This window comes from Drosophila guanche, unplaced genomic scaffold, assembly GCF_900245975.1.
Source record: "Drosophila guanche unplaced genomic scaffold, DGUA_6, whole genome shotgun sequence".
In the NCBI taxonomy this organism is placed as follows: domain Eukaryota; kingdom Metazoa; phylum Arthropoda; class Insecta; order Diptera; family Drosophilidae; genus Drosophila; species Drosophila guanche.
This window is the reverse complement of record NW_022995753.1, coordinates 4,123,098-4,138,097: the sequence shown is the minus strand read 5'-3', so window position 1 is coordinate 4,138,097 and position 15,000 is coordinate 4,123,098. Positions and strand designations below refer to the sequence as shown.

The window sequence follows — 15,000 nt, the reverse complement described above, 5'->3', positions numbered from 1 at the left end:
TTTTGGGTTTGGGTCTGGGTCTGGGTCTGGCTTGGTCTATGGCCAATTATTGGTTGGTGGGCGCCATAAATCAGCAGAGCACAGGTGGGAGCCGGCGGGCCAAGAGGCAGTGCCGCAGCCACAGTTCCTCAATGGAACTGCTCGGCTCGGGTAACAATGACCACAAACAAAATACAAAAAAAAAAAACAAAACAAGAAGCTGGCTGGCGAACCAACAAAGAGTCATAAATAAATGTTTGCAACTAATTCTGTCAGCTCTAAGTTTTGGTTTTGCTGGAACCAACAGGAAAAGCAGCGAGAAACCAACAATAATTACACAGCAAAATGCAGAAATGTTCTCTAAGGAAGTGGACATGTTTTAATCATATTTATTTCGCTCTAAAATGTATTGTGTTAGTGTGTCACATACCTGCATGAAAAGCCTTTCGAGCGAACTAACTGATCTTTCGGAATAAAATTGCACGGAATTGGGTTTGTGCTGATGGTTAACAGCGAAGCCTCCTCTATAAATATAAGTTGTGGCCTAGCGTCTGGCCAGCATCATTAACAGAAATGGTAACTGGTAGCCCCGCGGAGCTTCATACACTATTTCCGCGGCCTTGTTCATTGTTTAAGCAATTAGACAATTATTTTTCTTTCCAAAATACGCAGGCGACGTCTGCCAGCTTTTTCCACTAGTGAAGGCAGGGGACAGGCGAAAAACTTCGCAAGCGGATCATCCAGCTCTACGACTGAGCATAGACTTGCCAAGGACAGCCCTCAATTCAAGAAGATATTTATACCATTTGTTTAGCTTTAAGTATAAAGATGTGTGTTCCTGTTACATAATTAATGATTTGTTTTGATTTCAGAAATTGGGAAAATGTGTCTGTATTATTTCTTCGACGGCGACTTGAGTTATTTTGTGAATTCTATTTGTTAAATGGAATTTTGAATGCAGAACTAAGTCCATTCTTCGTCGGTATTTTCATCTGTCTGTATTTGAAAACAATCAACTTATTGGACAAGTAAGCGACTTGGGCTAAGTGTACTTACCAGAATGCCTACATAGTTTTCCTTTCCCTCTTGAGCATGGGCGGCTGTCAATTTCTTGAAAGCGGCAACGACAACGTCATTGGACTTGTGAAGAGAGCCTCGGCGGTTCTGGACAGAATTGTATTTGATGACATGCCGCTCCTTAATCTCTGGGCCAAAGCGCGAGACTCTTCTGCGCTTTGCGGCGGGTTTGATACTCTTTGCAAGCACGGCTTCAACTTTAGCTTCGGCGTCACTCTCGTTCGCTGGCGATGTGCTGCTGGTCTTGGTCGAGGGGCTCTCGTTGGACGAGAGCGAGCGCGAACGTGAACGCATTGGCACTCGTCGGGCCGGTGAGCGGCGGTCGGCGTCACGCACCTTGTGCAGACGCTTGCTTTTAACGCCGCCCCTCTTAAAGTCCCAGGTATTGATGGAGTCGGAAGACTCCGAGCTCGACTCGTCGATTAGCATGTCGCGAGACACTCTTGGGGTCTCCATTGATGGACTTTTTGATATCTCGCAATTATTTACACACAATTCTCTCTGGTTATTTTCAATTCCGTGATGTACAGACATCAGAATTAGCAAATTGTTGTTGTTTTTTGTTTTACTTTCGGAAATCGACACATTGATATCGATAGGCGAAAAAATGGTGATGGTAAGTAACTATTCGTTTCCATTAAGTGATTAATATCACATTCTGCAACGATATTTATCCACAGCACCAAGGCACACCTTTTATTTTAGAACACAATTAAGAGACTCTTTCTATTGGTTTTTTTTAGGCTATAAATTATATTCCATTTTTACATTTAATTTTACAATGGATGTGGCCACACGAGGGCTTCTCTTTACTGCTTAAACAGGCACTTAATTATTTTTAAATATGTTTTTTGGCTCTTTCTCCCATCATTATAATTTGTTTTCTGTTTTAATCTGTAAGTTGCCTGTTTCCCAATATGTTTTTTTTTTTGTTCCATAGGCCACAGTTTATCCAGACCATAAGTAGACAGAAGCTCAAAAACAAAGTCATATGTGTATGTACAAACATACATAATAATGTACAGGTATGTGCATATGTGTTTATGTGTGTTCAAAGACCGAAAATGCGTTTGGCGCAGACAGAAATTATCGATCCAAAAGTAGCACGCATACAAAAGCTCGTAATATTAAGCAGCCCCAAAAAAGTAAAACACTCGAGTAGCCCCCAAATCCAAGAAGTGTCGACGTTGCCAAGAACGGGTGGCGGGTGTCCGGGTGTGCGGGTGTGGATGGGCCACAGCCAACAGCGTTTTTATTTCAGCTTCTTCTTGTTAAAATAATCATGACCTAACACAATAATGGTGTAAATAAGTGCTACCTCCCCCGCATACCAATGCAAGGGCAAGCAATTTGAGAGAAGGATTGCCCTTGCCTTGCCGAATCTCCCGCTCTTCATCTCTCCCTGTATTTCATGGGATGACGGGTTGATCTGAAGGGCAATTAAAATATATTCCAAAAATGTGTGTGAATACCTCAAAACACTACAACAGGAGGAAGAAACTGCATTAGTTGAAGCCCCCCACCACGCTCTTTTTACACATCCTTCTGAATAATGATGATGCCACCAACCCCACTCCATTAAAAAATCAGAACAGCATCGAACCTCATTCTCATTCCAGCTACTTGGCCACTCGCCGCTTTTATTTGAAACGTGACGCTCGTAACCCAACTGACCGTGTGGCCTAACGGATAAGGCGTCGGACTTCGGATCCGAAGATTGCAGGTTCGAGTCCTGTCACGGTCGAGAAGTTGACTCTTTTTTTTTTTTGATTCTTTTTATTTAATTCTTTATTCTTTTTTCTCTTTTATTGATTGGTTTTTTTTTCTAAGAAATATTTATACTCGCCCAGCGCCGGATACTGCCTCAGTCGCTTCACGGTTGAATTTTTGTTTTTCTTTTTTCAAATGCATTTTAAGAATGACACTCTTTATTTCTTTTCACTTGTTTAGTTGTTGGTCTTAAAAGAAATGTTAATGGAAAAGACAAAAACAGGCGTTTAAGTTGTCCATCGCCTGTTGCCGGCCCTAGCGCTATATGGCTTTTATGACACAGAGCAGCAACAAGCAGTCGTGGCCGAGTGGTTAAGGCGTCTGACTCGAAATCAGATTCCCTCTGGGAGCGTAGGTTCGAATCCTACCGGCTGCGCTTCTCCTCCAGATTCCACGAAACTAAAGTCTGGATGCTTTTTTGTTACTTTTTTATTCATTTTTTAATTTTATTTAAAAAAGAACAACTTAAAATGACTCAAGACTTGTTTAGGTTTCCATATGAATTTCCTATTTGTATAAATTTATAATCCATATGGCCGGGGTGTCTATCTGTCTATTTTTGTACACAAGCTTTTGTTTGTCACCTCGTTTGCATTTTGTGTGTGTGTCTGCTGATTTGTCTGGCAATGCGTAGACCCCACACAGACACGCACCAATACGCACAAATTATTTACGTTTACTGCCGACTCGACGGGTTCGCCGGGTTCGCCGGTTCTCGGGTTCGTTGAACCTTTCCCCCTCCTACCACGATGCGAAGTATCTTTTTCGGTTGCTTTTATTTTTGTACAAATTATTTTGTTGACCTGGCTCTGGCTTTGGCTTTCCTTTACTTTCGTTTTGCGTTTCGTGTGTGTGCGTCGACCCCCAAAACCCATAAAATAAAAAGGCCCGAAATGTGTCCTGTCTGTTGGTCCTCTCGATAGTGGCTTGGGCCTGCAAATGCTCGATTCTTTTACGATTCTTTGTGTACACTTTGTGCATTTTTGGAGCTAGCCTAGCATACTTTGGGGAGCCAAAACCCTGTAGAAAATCCACCAAAATGAGTGATAATACCATGTTGAGTCCATAATGTAATCTCCTGCCAATTGGCACATCAAATTGTAAGATTTATTGAACTCTTTCATGTACAAAATCAACATGTGGCAAGACCCAACTTTTCTGTGCAACAGGGAACTTTTTCTTGCTGCCCGCACATGAGGCAGAGGAGCAAGTTTTTTAGACGGCGGAACTACTAGAAATTGAAGAAGAACTACTAGCAATGGTGGGGAGAGAGAGTGGAGAGTGGAGGGGGGCAGGAGGCTGAGAGCATGAATTTATGTGGAGACTGTCCGAAGGCTGGCTGGCTGGCTGGCTGGCTGGCTGGTTGGCTCCTCCACAGTCCACAGTCGGCTTAGCATAATAAACGTCAGAATTAATTGGATTTTAATTGTCTGTTAAGCGCTGAAATTAAGTGCAGCCAAACTAGATTGTTGGCCCCCCCCCCCAGAGGCAGAGAGGGAGTTGTAGTTGGAGCTGCAAACTGACTGCTTTATTCAGACCGACCCCCTGCCACCTCCCCACTCGCCCAGCCAGCAGATACCGATCTTAACAATGCTCAACCAAGCGACACACAACACACATATGAAGATTATTTGCATGTCGTCGTCCTGGTCGTCGTTTTGTCCAGTCCAGAGTCTCTCCCAGCGTATCTCTCTCTCTCTCTCCCCTCGCTCGCCATCTGCGGCACTCCAATCCCAGTGGCAATCCCATGCTGCATGCTGCATGCTGCATGCTGCATGTTGTTGTTGCTTTTATTTGCTGCTGCTGCCGATTGCCCATCTGTGATTGAGCTGACAGAAGCGGCGACTAGCAAATGCTTCAAATTATGCCCACAAAATGGGCGAAAAAAGTGCCATAAATTATGGCTTGACTTTTTGATACAATTTTCTTCAATGAGAATAATATTGTGCGTTCGATGGATCGTAATATGTATTTGTTTTGAATCTCTGGAAATGTTTCTTCGATTTTTGGCATAATTTGGATGACAAGAAGTGGAAAATATTATTTAGTAGCAGTAAAAAAAACGTTAAAAACTCCGAAAAGATGTTTAATTATTTCAGCATTTGTTTGGGTAATTATTTAAGTTCATTCTTGCATTTTTTGTTGTTATCCATTTTGATTTTGAATTGAAATTGCATCAAAAAATGTCTCAGAAAGTGTGTGTTTGTGTGTGTGCCGCTTGCGTCATGTTGCGCGGCAACATGTTGCACGGCAGCTGGCCGCAGGCCGCCACAAATGGCATTACCAACTTGAGACGCGGCAAACATCAACTTGAACATTGAGAAAAGCACACGCAAAAGGGCCAACAACAACAGCAGCACGAAAACGTTCAACGAACTTTAGGCCAGAGTGACTGCCCTGCCGCGCGACGAGGGGCTGCTCCCCACTGCGTATACGCAATGGCCAGGACACATCATCAGCTGTTGCCGGCTTGTGGCAGCACCCCAAGACACTCACTCACTCAAATTTTGATTTACGCCCAGAAGAAGCAGAAGCCGAATAAACCCAAAACGAAGACGGCGAAGCGGCGGTGGCAGTGGCAGTGGCAGTGGCAGTGGCAGGTTCAATGCACTCCCAGACATCAGGCCCGGCCAGGGGCCCGATGACGTTTTGGGCCAGGGGATAATCCAACAGGCAACAGACTCTTGTCTCTGTGTGTGTGTGTGTGTGTGCTTTGTCGACACGCACACGTGTCCCGTGTCCCGTTTTGGCCATGTCCTGCGAGAGGGATTGGCTTGGCTTTTTGGGCTTCGCTTTTGTCGGCAGTTTCGTCGGCGTCTTCGTAGGGCTTCGGACTTTTCGGCTCGCCGGCGTTTCTTTTCGTTTTCGTTGTCTTCTTTTTTTATATTTATTTTTCGGGTGTCAATGTCCTGCGTGTATCTCTCTCTCTCTCTCTCTCTCTCTGTGGCTGTGTGTGTGCCAGTCATGTGTCCTGCCACAGGGCCAAAGTTTTCAATTCGCGTTGCGTTTTGCGTTACGCTCGTCACATTTTATTAGCCCGTTTTTCGGGCTGCAGGACATTGAACGTCTCGTCTCGTCTGTCTCTCCCTGCCTGAGTCCTTTGTGTCGCAATAAATAACACACACACACACACACTCAGCTGGCTTCCCTGCTTATTTTTGTTTTCTTCTGCAGAATTGTTCTTATTTTGTTTTTTTGGGTTTTAGATATTGAGGTGCATTGAACTGCAGGGCCGCCTCTTTACGCTCTTTCTGTTCGAATGATGGTAATGATGACTGGGACTGGGGGATTTGAGCCTTGAAACTGTTAAGAAATATTCTCGCCGGCTTTTGATGCCCTTCTGCCTCATGTGAATACCGAAGATAATGTGAATGTTAATGCATTGATTTAATCATTTGATTTATTCCTTGGATGCTTCTTTTGTGGATTAGCAATCATTTTGGCCATGAACCTGTTTCTGGCACAGTCTTCTCCCATCAAGTTCTGTGTCTGTGGCTCAGAGTATTTCTTATTCGTGCTTACCCCTTGTGGCCAAAGGTTTTTGTGTGTCCGAACGGGGGCGGGCGGTCAAACAATGGACAGCATATCCTTATGCACCGTTATCCCTGGCCAGAAGAACCTTTGGATTAGGGCCTTGACAATTGCGAGGGCGATGCAGGAGCAGAAGCAGGAGCAGGAGCAGGAGAGCGTATTGCAAGGCAGGGGTGCCGTTATTGTGCCTCCAGCTGCCTGTTACCTCTAACGGGAACACTTAACCCTAAGCATATTTTGGCATTACTCTCTTCTTGTGTGTGTGTGTTGCATTTTATTTTTGTATTTTTTCGTGCTGTTGGGAGTGGAGGGCGCTAATGATGATGAAGGGGTCATGGGGGGAGGGAGGGGGGGTGCAGCAGCGCAATAGAGCGAGCTTTGAGGGGTGGGCTGTGTGGAGGGTTGCATAGGGGGGGGTGTGAGAACAACTGCTGCTGCCACAGTGTGTCTCCTTGATGCGTCCTTCAGGAGCTCTCTGGCGCATGACTTTTGCCGTCTTTGCAACTTTTTCCCCAACTTCTGTTGCAAGTAACAAAAAAAAAGCAACAACAACAAAAGCGACAGAAACTGCGTTATTTTCTTGACGTTTTTTTTTCGGATGAGTAGAGGCAGCAGCAGCAGCAGCAGCAGCAGCAGCAGCAGGACTTTGTCTATGCAGCAAAAGAATGCCTTTGGGGCATTTAGATAAAAAATACATGAAGCAGCCAGCCAAAAAGGATACTAAAAAGAATGAGACAGAGTTGCGACCTGGGAGCAGGGAGCAGGGAGCAGGAGGAGTCAGCGGCGGAGGACACTGGCAGGCCTGCATATTGCACTTGAGAGAGCTTCACATACAAACAACAACAAAAAATCAAACAAAAATAACAACGAAAACAACAACGAGCAGCGCAAGACGCACAGCAACAACAACAATAAAAGAAATATACGAAAAGTGTAATAGAATTTACTTGGCAGGGCCGAGGGCTGGGACGAAGGGAAGGTGTTGCAAGGGGGCGGAAGGATGCCTCTCCCAAGCTGTGGAATTTGCATATACCATTTTTTGGCATGTCTTTCAGTTTATAATTTAACGAATTATGCCCGCAAAGTGGGCTGGGGCTCCGATGAACTGGGAAATGATTGGGAGCCGAAAAGATTTCTAGGAAAATGGAAACAGATTTTATGGCCAATTCATTAATTTCACATGCCACTCGCCTGCCTCAAGGATGCTCCATGCTGCCCTTAAGGTATCCGCTTATGCTGCACCATTTCGGTCCAAACTTTGGAGGTTTTAATGCCCAAACACTCGACATATGAGTTGTCCCTCAACTGCACACGGCGCCCCACAGCTCCAACAATGTCGCCGTCGCCGAGGCTAATCTACAGCAAAATTTTTACGCTTTTCACAAAAAAAAAAAAAAAGAAAAGGAAAAAGAAAAAAGAAAATAAGCAAAAAAATAAAGATGAAAATCGAGTGACGCGAGGAGGACTGAGGAAGAGACACGATGTCTCAAAAGAAAGAAACTTTGGACTTTGAATGGTTGGGAATTTTCCTTTTCATCAGCTTAAAAGCCTGGCACCAGCGCCCTCCCAAAGCCGGCAGAAAGAAAGAAAAGCAGCCAAAGGTTGGGGCAGGACATGGGAATGGGTCGGGCAGTGGTAGCAGGAGGAGAGCCAATGATGAAAGATACATTTGTAGCGCATAGATATGCGTTACTCTTTTATTTGATGTACCCCGCAGCCAGTGGACTGTGCCGAGGGTATGCTGTACTCGAGCAAGCGAAAAGGTCTGATAAGAGGGAATAAATGTGCGAATCTTGAATGATTTTATGCAAATATCTCTGATCTCTTAGCGGGTATCGCGAGTGTCCGAATGCCCACTCGTTACTGCTTGTATTCCACTCGCTGTTTCTGTTTTAATCGCTGCGTTTTTTTTCTTCTATATTTTGTTTCTTTGTCCACACAAAAGTGTGAAGTGTGAAGTGTGAATCTCAAAGATGCCGTCAGAGGGCTTATCCCACCTAGTTTGCTCGTTCTCTCTCTCTCTCTCTCTCTCGTTGTAATTTTTGCTCCTTATTTATGCCACACAATTTTTGCTGTTGCTGTGGTGGGACGCTTGTGGGAGCTGTCGTCGTCGCCTCATAATCCGTTATTAATTGCTCAACGACATGTTACCAAGGATCGAAAGGCTGCGGGCTGTGGCGTGGGGATATGCGGCATGTAGCTACATTTTTGTATCTTTTGTCTGCACAATTCCATTCAGACAGCGCCATGGACATATCTCTGAACATATATGCAGCTGTGTTTGCATTTGTATTTGTGTTTGTCTTTGCTTTTGTGTTTGTATCTCTGTGGCCAGCACTTCCATTGCCATATCGGTTTCCACTTCCACTCCTGTTCGCCCTTTTCCCGTCTTTTCAGTCTCTCTGGCGGCGGCTGCCCTACACTTGTTCCTGTAATTTATTTACTCAAAACACGCAAAATTATTTTATGCAAATGATTTCTCAACATTTTGCACTTGCCCCAAGTTGAGTCAGCCATCCATCCATCCATCCACTCGCTAGCCCTCACTTCTTGTGGCACTCTCCGCCTCCGCCTCCGCCTCTCTCTGACAGCTTTGTAGTGCTGCCCCATTTTCGGGGGCGTGGCCAGTTCAAACGTTTAACTTGTGACTTACAGTGTGTGTGTGTGGCAGGCAGTAGCCCAACGAAACTTTTTTGCCGCATGTGCAACTTGTTTTTAGTTGATTTTATTTATTAAATGTAAATACATTTTAGGGCCAAGTTTTCTAGTTGTTATTTAAGGACAGTCCAAAAGTTTCATTGCAGCAACAACAGGACACAAAAATTCAGCGAAAGCTTTCTGCACATGTTTTCTGTAAATGCTTTCTCCATTTGCTGTATATTTTATTTGAATTATTTCAAACTAATGCCAGCTAAGATTAGCTTTATCTTATCAAAAGTGCATCAGATAAAGTAACAAATGAAGTTATGACAGAAATGAATGCCCCAAATGTTGGCTCATCGAATGTCGTCTTTGGGCTACTTCTTGGTGTCTGTTGCTGGTTTTTGTGTGTGTTTGGCACACATTTGTCAATGCGCAGATCCAACTGTAGATCTTGCTGAAATAATTACAGCAAACGTTGCGCGACTTGAGACAATTTCCAGGTATCCATCGGACACGGCGCTGCTGGTGTGGGGTGTCTTGCAAAATATCAAAATCGGACAGCAAATAATGGAGGTGGAGGAGTTTTTGGTGTTGGCCAAAAGTGAAAATTTGTGTGCCAAAGCAGAAGGTCAGAAACTCTTTTTGGGTTTTCGTGTGAAGTCCGGAATGGAGCATATATCTGTGTATCTGTCAGCTACATAAATTAGATGCATGCGTCACGGGGCTTTTGTTTTGCTGCTCACATAATTTTACATTCGATTTCCTCAATTAGTTCGGACTTGGGTCTGGGCTCTGGCTCTGTCTCTGCGTAGCAGCTGTGCAAATTCTATTTTTATTTTGTCTTTTATTTTTCTCTCGGGTGTAGCTCTGTGAGATGAGCAGCAGAAGCGCAAAAGTCGATTAATCAACGCAGGCTTTGAGCCGTATTTGGGTCAAAGTCTTTTTCGGTTCGGTTTTGTGGCGGTCGTTTATCTCGCGGCAGGAACACAACCGAAAGATACGCGTATCTAACATTTGCCCATTTCTATTCGGTCTCTATCGTTGTGTCTTTTTGTTTCATTTTCTTTTCGCTGTTTGCTGTTTGCTGTTTGCGAATTTTATTCGCATGCGTTGCTCTGATTTCTGCCGTTGATTTTGCACAAGTTGTCGCTCGTCGCTCGTCGGTCGTCGGTCGTCGCCTGTCTATCACGCGTTTGGCATCTCTGGTAACACTCTTTCGTCTGGGTCAATGATCCGCAATGTGGCGTTCATTGCTGGTGTTCATCTTTGCCGAATTTCTGGCGGACTTGCTGCTGCGTTTCAAAGCACAGCGGGTGGCAGCGGTATGGGGGGGGCTTTAAAAGCCTTTAAAATTCAATCAATATGGGGTTAATTACATTTCAAATTTGCTTCCCTCTCCTTCTTGGGTCAGTCAAGTCAACAAAAATGTACAAAAAATAAATACCCAAAAAACGCAGTCGGTAGGATTCGAACCTACGCTCCCAGAGGGAATCTGATTTCTAGTCAGACGCCTTAACCGCTCGGCCACGACTGCTCAGGTAGATGTGCGCCACGGAACAGCTGTCAGCTTAAGGTGCGAAATTATTGAATGCGAGGGTTGCCATTTCAGTGATCATCACTTTCAGCTTGCAATTGTTATCCTTTACGCCCCAAACTAAACATAAACATGCAATAAAGTGCACAATTAGGGCTTTATCTTTGGAGATAGTTTACTAAGAGTGTCCGAAGAAATGCGCAATAAAAGATTAAAGCTCAGAAACCATACAAAGAACACTTTTGCAAACAGCAAAGAGCAATCAACTGAACCGTGCTACCATGTATTGTGTTGCCAAGCTCTTTTCTGCATTAGCCACGCTTAGTATTTGCATTCAAATAAATATGAATTAAATACATGGATGTAGTAGAGCTGCCAGTGCTGCCCTTTTCCTTCATTTTATATTATTTTTCAACTCCATTTTCCATTGCCCTGTATTGGGGTAGGTCGTGAGGGAGGAAACGTCTGCCATTGCAGCCCTCGAAAAACTGTTTAAAAATTCTGCAGCGTCTTCGAAAATAAATACATAAATATTAATTGGCCAATGGAAAAGAAATCATACAAAATAATGGAAGCAAAAATACAGATTCTGGCTTTCAGACAGCAGCCACTTGATCGGTGGCATTGCAACGTGGATTTATATTTATATTTATATTTGTAAATGTAAATATAATTTATTTATTTATGTGTCCTCTGCTGTTGAACCAAAATTCTATGGAGAATGCAAAAAAAATTGTAAATAACGCTTGAAAAGTGTCAAAAAAACCAGACAGAAAGGCAAAGGTAGGGAGGGAGAACGGTTAGCGGAAGAGAGGACGGGGACGGTGTGTTCAGGGGCGTGGAGGGGCGGTTGAATGATTGAAGTGTGGCAGCTTTAGACAGAGATACCGCTGCATAGTTTTAGTTGCCTCTAATTTTACGGCAGAGTAAGCGCAGAGACGATGGCGCGACGGCAGACAAAACATTTGGCAGCTGCCAAGACATCCTCTCGGAGCGGCGGGTCTCCGCTGGCTCATCCTGACTGAAGGAGACTCTCGACCCTCGCCTCGCCTCGACTGGCGGCGCGGCGCGGCGGCTTGACAAGCCAGAGATTAAGAAGATAAATGATTATTTTGAGCAATGCTTAAATAATAGACAGCGAAGCAGAATCCTTGCCTTGCCTTGCCTTCGCTTGCCTTAAATTTCTAATTAGATGCCAGCCAAAAATTGCTCCTGCTCGTGGCCCGTGGCCCGTGGCCCGTGTCTGTGTTTGGCGTTCATTTATTGATTATTTTCACCACCACATACATACATTTATGTATATGCATGTATACGTATACATATATATATATAAGGATTGGTATCGAAGTACTTTGAACCCTGAACGAGAGCGACGCACTCAAGGCGACCGATGCGGCGACCCGAAGGAGCCAAAAAACCGAGGCCGTAGACCTGAAACCGGCTGCCCTTTTTTTGTTCCTTTTATATTATATATTTGGGTGTATTTTCATTGTCAAGGCTAAGCGTTGTGTGGCGCATTTGTGCGTGTGTAGTACGTAAAACACATTCAAATATTCACATTTATTGGTGGCAGCCTGAGGCTTGAGGCTTTGCCGAAGTGTGGAATACGCTGGGAAAGGGGGTTTGTTATTTTGCTGTTCAAATCAACAAAGTGGACATATTTATGCACTTACAAAATATATATTAAAATATATATGGATGTATTTTAGCTATTAAACACATTTTAGGTATATAAATTCATGCAACTGAATGCACAAAAGACTCTACAGATATGCAGATACATTTCCTATCCAACTTCCATTCGTTGTGGATTGTATCTGCTCGAGAGTGTATCTCTGTTGAGTGCGTAGAGCGTTGAACTTGAAACAAAAGTTGATTCAACTTTGTCGGAGGGGGGCAGCAGCAAGTGCGTGTATCCAGCAGATACATTGAACTTACCCCCCGTCCCACCAGATACTCGCTCACACACTGCCCAGATACAAGATACCAGCCTAATGCTAACGGCTATTTTTTGTTGTTGCTGTGTGATTTTTAATTAATTTTTATGTGCCGCAGCAGCAGCAGCAGAATTGGCGAAAAAAAACAACAAAAATCTTGTTAGCCAAAAATTAAAATTTAAGCAAATTTAATAGATAGTTAGATGAATAGACAGATGGGTTTTTAGGGCGGGATAGGGGGCTTATGGCTCGCAAGTCAATGAACCAAAAAAGGTCAACAATTTTTTCGCAAAAACTTAAGTTTCTTTTTGTTGTTTAGTTTTTAATTTGTACCCTCTGTGGGTTGCCATTTTTCTGCGCAACATTTTAGATTTAATGTTGCCCCAAACCGATAGCCGCACCAGTGATAAATAGTTTTGATCTGCTTTCGGACAACAAACAAATATATTTCGACATTTATGCATGTTTTTGTTGGTATTACATACGTGAAATTTCCATATCAATTGGTCAGACGCGGCTGCACCCAATCCAAAAGTCTGCCTGGGGATTGTGAAAGTCTCAGCTGATTGAAGCGATAATTATCCACAAAAATGTGGACATTTTCTAAAATAAAGAGCCAAAATATTTCACTTTAATTTCGTTTAATTAACACACATATTTCAAAATGTTGAATGCCTTTTGCCAAATTATTTGTTTGCACTTCTCCATGCAGCAGTTGACAGTAATTCGCATGAAAGGGTTACAGCTTGTTAGACAGCATCCGGGGAAGAGCAGTCGTGGCCGAGCGGTTAAGGCGTCTGACTAGAAATCAGATTCCCTCTGGGAGCGTAGGTTCGAATCCTACCGACTGCGATCTATAAATTTAAGTTTTTTGTTTCTTTTTATTTTTTAATTTCTGGCATTCTTTTTCTCTCAATTAAATATATGTTGTGCCACTTTTAGCGCTTGTTTCTCCATTTTGCCAGCACCTTTTTTCCTCCATTCTTTCACTTCTTGTGGAACTTTCTGCCAGATTTCCAGCTGCACCGCTGCCAACCCACACCCACCCACCTCAATTCTTGTTCAACATTTTGCAAAATCCTCTTCCTTTCGGTGTTTTCCTTCTTTCATTTTTTACACGCCCTTTTGCAACGTCTTCATCTTCACTTATTTTTTTGTTACTCTATTTTATTTTTTGTTATCACGCTTGTTAATGTCATTCGGCGACGTTCCGCCTCCCTGACTTTGTCTTTGCCGCCGTCACCGTCGCCGTCACCGTCACCGTCACCGTCTGTGTGTTGCCCCCCGCCACGCTATGTCTGCGTTTCTGCCCCTTTTGGGTTCGTCCTTTGCCTCGCCTTATTAGCCGCCATTAACACTTTTGCATGACCCCCACCCGCCATTCGCCTTGCGGCAGACAGTGGAACAACAAAAATGAAGTTGTCTTTTGGTTGAAAGCAGAAAGTGGCAAGTGGCAGGGAATGTACATGCCGTCGTCCCCTGGCCACCGCCCGTTCTATCTTGGTTTCGTGTTTCGTCGCCTCATTTCGCTTGCAGCATTTTGGGGCAGCACCTTCGCCTTGTTGTTGCTGTTTGATTTCGGGCATGCTCGCCTTTTGAGGACTTTCTTTGTCTGCTGCTGCTTATTGCTGGCTAATTAAAAGGCATCTTCCCTTCGGGTGGCAGACTCCTTGTGGCGTTGGGACTGTGACTCTAAAAGATCAATGGAAATCAACATTCAGCTTATGACACTCGAGGGAACTCGGGTCCAGCAGCTTCAAAATAGATGCCCGAATATCTTCTATGCTGGTTCCATGTCTTATCCACTGAAATGTATTTATTGCACATATATCTGCCATCGATCCTTCGAGTCAGCCAAAAACGAACAATGACAGGACAGGCGTAGCATTTTTTGTAGTTTGTTGCTTTGCGGACCACCCGAGAGGCGGCCGGCACAATGCGGCAAACTGGTGGGGGCATGGGGCAGGACAGGGACAGGGACAGGGACAGCGACAGGGGCAAATGGTAAAAGGTACAAATTTATTTTTCTATATAAATTGTAATTTGTTGCTGCTGGCTGATTGTTATCTGTGGCAAGCGGGTGGCGGTACGCTGGGGGGTGGCTGTGGTCCGTCCATCTTCAATGCCGCCGTCGCTTTCAATTCGATGAACGATCGGTGGATTGGCGCCAGGCAAAAACATCAGCATAAAACCCTAATGCAAGTCCAACCCGACACAGTTCATACACTATGAAAGTTGGCAGGTGGTGGAGCTAAAGGAAATCGATCCAAAGAAATATCTGTGTAAAGCCATAGAAAAGATATGTATCTGTGACTTAGGATACCCTGCCTAAAGCTACTTCAATTCTGAATACCCATCGGACAGAGTGTTGCAAGCAACTGAACAGTAGCAAAACCTTGCAACATTGCCATTGAGTACAATTAATTGAACACCAACAACAAATCGATTGCGCGAACAACAGCAACAAAGGGGATTGGCTGGGGGGGGGGGGGGGGGGGAAAAAAAAAAAAAAAAAAAACTTTTTTTTTT

At 44.1% G+C, this 15,000-nt stretch overlaps 4 non-coding genes across 4 annotated transcripts; 3 read left to right on the top strand and 1 right to left on the bottom strand.

Annotated features, from left to right (window-relative positions):
- Nucleotides 1–2,727: 2,727 nt before the first annotated feature.
- On the top strand, nt 2,728–2,800 carry Trnar-ucg. The gene has a single exon. It is a non-coding gene; the product is annotated as a tRNA-Arg (tRNA).
- Nucleotides 2,801–3,120: 320 nt separating this feature from the next.
- Trnas-cga lies at nt 3,121–3,202 on the top strand. Its single transcript has one exon. It is a non-coding gene; the product is annotated as a tRNA-Ser (tRNA).
- A 7,250-nt stretch (nt 3,203–10,452) lies between these two features.
- Nucleotides 10,453–10,534, bottom strand: Trnas-aga. The gene has a single exon. It is a non-coding gene; the product is annotated as a tRNA-Ser (tRNA).
- A 2,707-nt stretch (nt 10,535–13,241) lies between these two features.
- Nucleotides 13,242–13,323, top strand: Trnas-aga. The gene has a single exon. It is a non-coding gene; the product is annotated as a tRNA-Ser (tRNA).
- Nucleotides 13,324–15,000: the final 1,677 nt, after the last annotated feature.